Below are 9214 nucleotides of genomic sequence, written 5' to 3'. Positions count from 1 at the left end.
TCAAAATTCGTAACTAATTCATACGACCTCAGAAAAATACGAAAGCAGGACCAAAATTCATCTAAAATCGAGCTTTACGCAATGAACCCATGCTTGAGTGTATTTGGCTCTTTTGAATTTTCATTGCTTCTTTGTGCTATTCTATAAACATCGCTAACGCGACTATAATGCGATCGTTGTAGACTCAGAGGAGAACCAGATGGACGAGGATCACGAGTACCGTGAGGAGAACGGAGATAACTACACTGAAGGTGCCACATCCCACCCAATCTCGTAGCACCTATTACGCATGGCTAATATAGAACTGCTATTGCTTTACTGTTATAATCATACAATGATAGGACTTGCATGGTAGTATGCTTACTTGATGGCCTTTACCTTGACGCAACCTTACCCCTGCATACCCTGCTATTAGGCTAGACACACGCTTACCGCTATATATCATTGCTTACACTTCTACTACGCTTATACTACATTAATGCGTGGTGGAAACTGGTGTTATCTAGACTATGGGGAGAGTGCTGCGTGTATGACTTGGGTGTGTGGAGGGTGAGGGTTGTGTCGACCAAGTTGGAGTATACGACGAGCCTGGGGCAAGTCTTGCCATGGGGTGCTACCTGGGCACCCCAGGAATGGATACCTATGGTGGGTAAATGGTATATAAGGTGGTCCTGGGTGTGAACCTGTGATGGGAGGAGCCCAGGATGGAGGTGCTGTGGTGGCACGGTAAATGGAAACCCTGATGAAGACATTCTGGCTTGGTCATCTCCAAGGACTTACTAGTACTCAGATTCACCGGGAAGCTTTACGTACCACTTGCCCTATATGGTGCGGGATGGCCGGACTACTTGGTAGGATATTGCCACTACTGCTAGGTTGATAGTGGACAGTGTAAGGAGGTACGGGGCGTGGAGGATTTTCCCCACACCCTTCCGAGACTTCATGGAGACCTTGTGGACCTGGCTCATGACTCACAGTTTCAGCCACCCCAGACTAGACTTGGGGTGTATCAGGGCTGAATGGTAGAGTGGCATTATCCTAGGCTAGCAAGCGGCCGGAATTAGCCCAGTTAATGATGGTCAGCGAAGAAGGCAGATCTTGTGGTTATGTAGAACCTCTACAAAGTGTATGGTTGATCGATCGATACATGTGCCGACTTGTCGGCTATGGACTTTTCTTGGGTTTCACTTAAACTAGATAGTGAGATGAGTTCTTCTCTTCTTCCCCAGTGAGAGAGAGTCGGATGTAGCTAGGGGCTACGGGCCTTGAGACAGTGCCGAGAGGGAGTTGGCCTGTCGACTGAGCGATGGTATGTTGATGGTGTGGATTGTGGTATATCGATCCCAAGATCGAAACCTGGCTCTAGAAAGGGAATGGGGTGGAATATATGGGAATGGTGTTAAAACTTGACCAACTATTATTATATACTTGATATGCTAATACATAGGAAACCCCAGCCTTATAGGTTCCTTTTGATTATATCCAACTTGCATCCAATTTCCACAAAGCAATACTCATAGGGTGGGAGTGGCTAGTATAAATTGTACTGATAAATTTTGGCACACATGTTCTACTGAGGAGTATAGCTCCGAGGAGTTTGACAGTTGAGGGGTTCGTTCCTATGCTCGAGTTTGACGATCTTATCTTCAAGCTGTTCTGAATGAATGCTACTTTTGATTCCGCCAATGCAGCGATGTAATAAATTATGTAATTCCGCACTCTTTGTACTCTGATATTATCGTTGTATGGATGTGGTATTAGACTGGGAATTTGGGTAATATGATCTACAATGGTCTTATTACACATCGACTCTGTGGATTTCCCTTCGTGGAAATCAGGTCGCTTCAAGAGAGGCCTCATTAGTGAAAGCAAGAGTAGCAAAGTGTGCATCCACCCTTCTCATTAGGCTTGTCTTGGTCAAATGAGAGTTCATGCTTGTTACTCTTGGTGATCACCATCACCTAGATGGCTTGGTGGTGATTGGGAGTTTGGTGATCATCCGGCAGAGCTTGTGGATGACCCAACTCAAGTTGTGAGCGGTTGTGGATGATTTACCATGACAGAGTGTCGAAGAATAAACCTATAGAGAGCACTTGATCCTTGCGTGGATCAAGGGGGAGCTACACCATTGCATGGGTGCTCCAACGAGGACTTGTGGGGAGTGGTGACTCTCTGATACCATGGCAAAACATCACCGCGTTCCTCCTTCTCTCTTTACTTTAAGCGTTTACTTTAAGCAATTCAATTCTTGTCTTTGCATTCATAGAATTGCCATGCTAGAGTAGGATTGGAACTTAGGTGGCAACACTTTTGTGTGGTAGAACATTAGAAATATATTCTAGGCACAAGGGGTGAAGTAGACTAAGTGTAGGGTTTAATTATTGCAAAAAATTTTAGAATTAGCCCAATTCAACCCCCCTCTTGGGCATCTTGATCCTTTTCAATTGGTATCGGAGCCTTGTGCTCACATATTTAGGCTTAACCGCCTAGAGATAGATGTCTCACGGGGATGGTCATCCTCCTATCTTTGAGGGAGATGCTGCATGGAGGTGTATTTAGAAGCTCTAGATGTTGGAATACTTAGTGCCGCCTCACAAGGATTCCCAAAACCTCGGGATCCCATGCACCTTCCAGGCGATGAAGTGAACTACGAAAAATGGAATGCAAAGGCTAGAAACACCATCTTTAGAGACCTTTGCAAATATATGTTTAACCGGGTGAGGAACTACAAGGACGCCCATGCACTATGGTTAGACATTTGTGCGCTCTATGAGGGAACTAAGAGCGACGTGAGGAACACTATCATCTTGTAATGAAAAAGCTTAATTCTTTTGAGATGCTTCCTAAAGAGAGTGCTAATGAAATGTACTCACGCTTGAATGTTCTTGTAGAGAAAGTCAATGGGCTTGGACTCACTCAAATGCAACAATCCGATGTTGTAAGAAAAATCTTGAGTGTCCTCCCCATTGACAAATATGGGCATATTGTGACCGTGCTTCATCAAGGTGATCTTTCCACCGCTACGCCAACACAAATCTTAGGAAAGATCAATGCTCATGATATATACATGCACATCACACTACAAGATGGCTCATCCTCCACCAAGAAGAAAGACAAAGACTTAGCATTCAAGGATAGCCAAGAGAAGGGTAAAGCAAGAATTGAGTATGAGAGCTCAAGTGATGATGAAGTTGATGATGCAAGTCTTGCTCTTATGGTGAGAAAAACCACCAAGATGCTAAAGAAGCTCAACAAGAATGGCATCAAGTTTGATGGCAAGGAAAAGAAGTTCTTCACTAGCATAAGAAGGAAGCCAATCTCTGAGATGGATCGCTACAATTGTGGAGAACTTGGTCATCTAGCTCATCAATGCACCAAGCCCAAGAAAGAGAAGTATAAGAAAAAGTACAAGGGCAAGAAAGATGACTCAAGTGATGAAGATAATGATGAGAAGAAGAAAAACAAGCTATACAAGAAGAAGGATGGTAAGAAGGACTTCCACAAGAAGAAGAAAAATAGGAAGGCATACATCATTGGTGATTGGCTCACGGACATTGATTCATCTAGTTGCTCATTCGATGATGATAGTGACAACAAGAAGGTGGCCGCCATTATGATTGACTCTTCATCATCTTCACCGACACCACCGCCATCCTCCTCTACACATCTATGCCTTATGGCCAAGGGTGAATGAAAGGTATCAAATGATGATGATAGTAGTGGTGATGATCATGCTAACAATGATGATGATGATGATAGTGATAGTGATGATAATGAATTTGAATCACCTTCATGTGATGATCTTGTCAAATTGCTAAACCAATACACTAAGATCATTAGAAAGACTAGAGCTAAGAATGAAAAGCTAGAAGCTAAGAATGATTCTCTTTTAGCTAAATGTGATATAGCGGAAAAGGCTAGTGTTGAGCTTAGAGAAGTAATTAATGCTATGTCATCCAAACTCAAAGAGCTCAAATCTTCTAAGAAAGAGCTTAAAGATAAACATGATAAACTTGAGGGGATGCATAAAGAGGTCATCACTAGCTACAAAATGCTAAAAGAAGAATATACAACTCTCAAGATCAATCATGATAATCTTGTTATCGCTCAAGAATTTTTATCCAATGAGCCACATGATGCTACTAACGATGTTGTTAAGATTGATATAGCTACATCATGTGATGATTTAATTGTTGAGAGCATTGAGCAAGGATCTAGTGGCAAAGGCAAGTAAGTGGTTGAAACTGACAACTATGATGAGTATGTCAAGCCCAAGCATGATAATGAATAGCTCAAGAAAGATCTTGAAGAGCTCAAAACCACCAACACTATAGTGTTAGAAACTCTTGATCATGATGGTGATTTGATTCTTGAGAATGAGAGGCTCAAAGAAGAGAATAAGAGACTTAAGGAAGAGAAAAATTATGAAGCACTCAAAGAAGAGAACAAGAAGCTCAAGTTAGAAAAAGAACATCTCAAGATTGGATTGAGTAAGTTTACAAGAGACAAACATCTTCAAAGTGAGTTACTAATGAACACCGTCATGAAGATGGATAGAAGTGGCATTGGGTACTTGGCAAACTAAGAGAAAAAGGCTCAAGCTCAACAACAACAACACAAGTCAAAGCCAAAGCTAAAGATGTGCTTTGAGTGTGGACAAGAAGGTCACTTTGCCCATAAGTGTGAAACTCCACCACCACAACCCTTGTCTAAGCATGCTAGACCCTTTGCTTTCAATGCTCATTACATGCTTAGAAAGGATTCTAGTGGTAAAATGAAAGTTATGTTCTTAGGACCTCCTAACAAGAATAGGCCTAAGAAAATTTGGATTGCAAAGTCACTTGTTGAGAAAGTCAAGGGCCCTCAACAAGTTTGGGTCCCTAAAGCTTGATCTCTTGTGTGTAGGTGAACTACAAGATTGGTGGAAGTCATTAGGTAATTGATAGTGATTGCACACAACATATGACTGGTGATCCTCGTATATTCACCTCACTAGATGAAGAAGTAGATGGACAAGAAAGAATCACATTTGGAGATAATTCAAAGGGCAAAGTTAAAGAATTAGGCAAAGTGGCAATATCAAATGATCATTCAATCTCAAATGTGCTATATGTTGCTTCATTGAGCTTCAACTTGCTATTCGTTGGTCAATTGTGTGATCTTGGCTTTCAATGCCTATTCACCGAGAAGGAAGTGGTTGTATCTAAGAAGGATGATGATCAAGTGATATTCAAGGAATTTAGATACAATAACCTATATCTAGTGGATTCACCTAAGAATATGCTAATTTGAAGACATGCCTATTCACTAAAACAATACTTGGGTGGCTATGGCATAGAAGACTTGCTCATGTTGGGATGAGCTCACTCAAGAAGCTAATGAAGAATGATTTGGTGAGAGGGTTGAAGGATGTGAAGTTTCAGAAGGACAAGCTTTGTAGTGCATGTTAAGTCGGTAAACAAGTTGCAAACACTCATCCTACAAAAGCTTTTATGTCAACAACAAGAGTGCTAGAGCTCCTTCACATAGACTTATTTAGACCAACAACTTACAAGAGTTTAGGAGGAAATCTTTAATATCTTGTGATTGTTGATGACTACTCTAGATACATATGGGTATTCTTTCTTCATGACAAATCTGAAGTGGCATCATGTTTTAAGAAGTTTACCAAGAGAGCACAAAATGAGTTTGAGGTGAAGCTCAAAAAGATTAGAAGTGATAATGGGAAAGAATTTAACAACACAAACATTAAAGCCTATTGTGATGAAGTTGGGATCAAGCATGAGGTCTCCGCAACATATACTCCTCAACAAAATAGTGTAGTTAAGAGAAAGAATCAGACATTAATCACACTAGCAAGGACAATGCTTGATGAGTACAACACACCCAAAGCTCTATGGGCAGAAGCTATCAACATCGCATGTTAAGCATCCAACCGCTTATTCCTTCAAAAGTTTCTTGGCAAGACACCTTATGAGTTGCTCAATAGGAAGAAGCCAGACATCTCCTTTAGGGTGTTTGGTTGTAAATGCTATATCTATAAGAAGCGACAACACCTAGGGAAGTTTCAAAGATGTTGTGATATTGGTTTTCTTGTTGGTTACTCATCAAAGTCCAAAGCATATAGAGTATTTAATCATGCCATCGGCTTGGTTGAAGAAATATATGATGTGGAATTTGATGAATCTAACGGCTCCTAAAGAGCACATGAGAATCTTGATGATGTAGGTGATGAACTATTGAGGGAGGCCACGAAGAATATTCCGATTGGAGACATCAAGCCACAAGAAGATGAAGATGATGTACAAGTGATTAATCCACCTTTTTCATTAAATGTGCCATAAGATGGTGATAAAGATGAGAGAGTTGAAAATGAAGATACTCATATCTCCTATGATCAAATGGTGGCACAAGCACAAGATGTTGATGCTCCACAACCTCCCCCTCAAGTGGTTGATAGAAGAAACTCACCTCTACTACAAGCTCATCCATAAGATCTCATCATAGGGAGTCCATCAAAGGGTGTAATGACTTGATCTCAAAAACTTGCTTCATTTATTGAACATCACTCTTTTGTCTCTTGCTTTGAGTCTACCATGGTAGAAGAAGCTCTTCAAGATCCGGATTAGATAAATGTCATACATGAAGAGTTGAACAACTTTGCCCGTAATGAAGTTTGGACTCTTGAAGAGCGACCACAAGGTGCAAGAGTCATTGGAACGAAGTGGGTGTTCCACAACAAGCAAGGTGATCAAGGCGTTGTTGTGAGGAACATGGCAAGACTAGTTCAAAGGGGTTCTCTCAAGTTGAAGGGTTAGATTTTGGAGAGACCTTTGCACCGGTTGCAAGACTAGAAGCCATTTATATCCTCCTTGCATATGCATCACATCATAAAATGAAACTATACCAAATGGATGTGAAAAGTGCATTTTTAAATGGCTTTATAAATGAACTAGTCTATGTTGATCAACCTCCCGAGTTTGAAGACCCTAGATATCCTAATCATGTTTATAGGTTGTCCAAGACGCTATATAGGCTTAAGCAAGCCCTAAGAGCTTGGTATGAGCGTCTTCAGGATGAAGAAATAACCAAAATAAAATTTGTAGATGTTGATGAGTGATACATCTTTGGTATTCATCACTTTTCCAGTTTAAATCATTTGGTGTTTTAAAATCTTGTTAGAACTTGCCATTTTTTTAAATTTGAAAATTTGAATTGCTCAAACTTTATCAAATGAAAAGAATGACCAAATCAACACAGTAACTTGATAGGACATGATTTTAGAAAATTTTAGGAAAAAATCATCACATTTAGAGTTAGTATGAGGGAGAAAGACTAGTTACAAAGTTTATCCAGAAATTAAAAAGAAAAATTATAACTGTTCATGATGATCAATGATGAACAAGTGTGATTTCTTTTTTTAATCTATGGCTGAAACTTGTAACTAGTTTTTCTTCCTCATATACCTCCAAATGTGATGGTTTTTTTCCCTAAAATTTTCTAAAATCATGCTCTGTCATTTTAGTCTGGTAATCAATCTTTATCTCTAATTTTGGACAATTCAAATTTTGAATTTAATAAAATAACAACTTCAAACCTGATTTTTAACCACTAAATGATTTAAGCTATAAAGGTGATGAACATAAAAGTTGTTTAACACATCACGATCTACAACTTTTATTTTGGTCATCTTTTCATTTAACAAAATTTGAACAGTTTAAATTTTGAATTTCAACAAATGACAACTTCACACAAGATTTTGAAACCTTAAATGATTTCAACTATAAAAGTCGAGAACATAAAAGTTGTTGAACTCATCACTATCTATAACTTTTATTTTGGTCACTTTTTCATGTGATAAAGTGTTAGTAAACATTGTTCATAAATTCACATATCACTCATAGTTTCATAAACTATATGAATGAGATATTGATTTGTGAACAATGTTTACTATCACTTTGTGAGATGAAGAAATAACCAAAATAAAAGTTGTAGATCTTGATGAGTTATACATCTTTGGTATTCATCACTTTTTTAGCTGAAATCATTTCTTGTTTCAAAATCTTGTTAGAACTTGTCATTTTTTAAATTTGAAAATTTGAGTTGCTCAAACTTTGTCAAACGAAAAGAATAACCAAATCAACACAGTAACTTTATAGGGCATGATTTTAGAAAATTTTATGAAAAAAATCATCACATTTGGAGTTAGTATAAGGGAAAAGACTAGTTCCAAAGTTTACCTAGAGATTAAAAAGAAAAATCACAACTATTCATGATGATCAATAATGAACAAGTGTGATTTCTTTTTTAAATCTGTGGCTGAAACTTGTAACTAGTTTTTCTCCCTCATACTACCTCGAATTGTGATGAGTTTTTTTCTAAAATTTTCTAAAATCATTCTCTATCATTTTAGTCTAGTCATCTATCTTTGTCACTAATTTTGGACAATTCAAATTTTGAATTTTAGAAAATAACAACTTCAAACCTGATTTTCAACCACTAAATGATTTAAGTTGTAAAGGTGATAAACATAAAAGTTGTTTAACACATCATGATCTACAACTTTTATTTTGGTCATCTTTTCATTTAACAAAATTTGAACAGTTCAAATTTTGAATTTCAATAAATAACAACTTCACACAAGATTTTGAAACCTTAAATAATTTCAACTATAAAAGTCGTAAACAAAAAAGTTATTGAACTCATCACTATATACAACTTTTATTTTGGTCACTTCTTTATTTGATAAAGTGTTACTAAATATTGTTCATAAATTCACATATCACTCATAGTTTCATAAACTATATGAGAGACAAGTTGATTTGTAAATAATGTTTACTATCACTTTGTCACATGAAGAAATAACTAAAATAAAAGTTATAGATCCTGATGAGTTATACATCTTTGGTATTCATCACTTTTCCGGTTAAAATCATTTGGTGTTTTAAAATCTTATTAGAACATATTATTTTTTTAAATTCTGAAATTTTGAATTGCTCCAACTTTGTCAGACGAAAAGAATGATCAAATCAACACAGTAACTTGATAGGGCATAATTTTAGAAAATTTTAGAAAAAAATCATCACATTTGGAGTTAGTATGAGGGAGAAAGACTAGTTATAAAGTTTACCTAGAGATTAAAAAGAAAAATCATAACTATTCATGATGATCAATGATGAACAAGTGTGATTTCTTTTTTTAATCTATGGCTAAA

This window comes from Miscanthus floridulus, chromosome 14, assembly GCF_019320115.1.
Source record: "Miscanthus floridulus cultivar M001 chromosome 14, ASM1932011v1, whole genome shotgun sequence".
Taxonomy (NCBI): Eukaryota; Viridiplantae; Streptophyta; class Magnoliopsida; order Poales; family Poaceae; genus Miscanthus; species Miscanthus floridulus.
The sequence above is the reverse complement of the archived record's forward strand: the minus strand, read 5'-3'. Positions refer to the sequence as shown.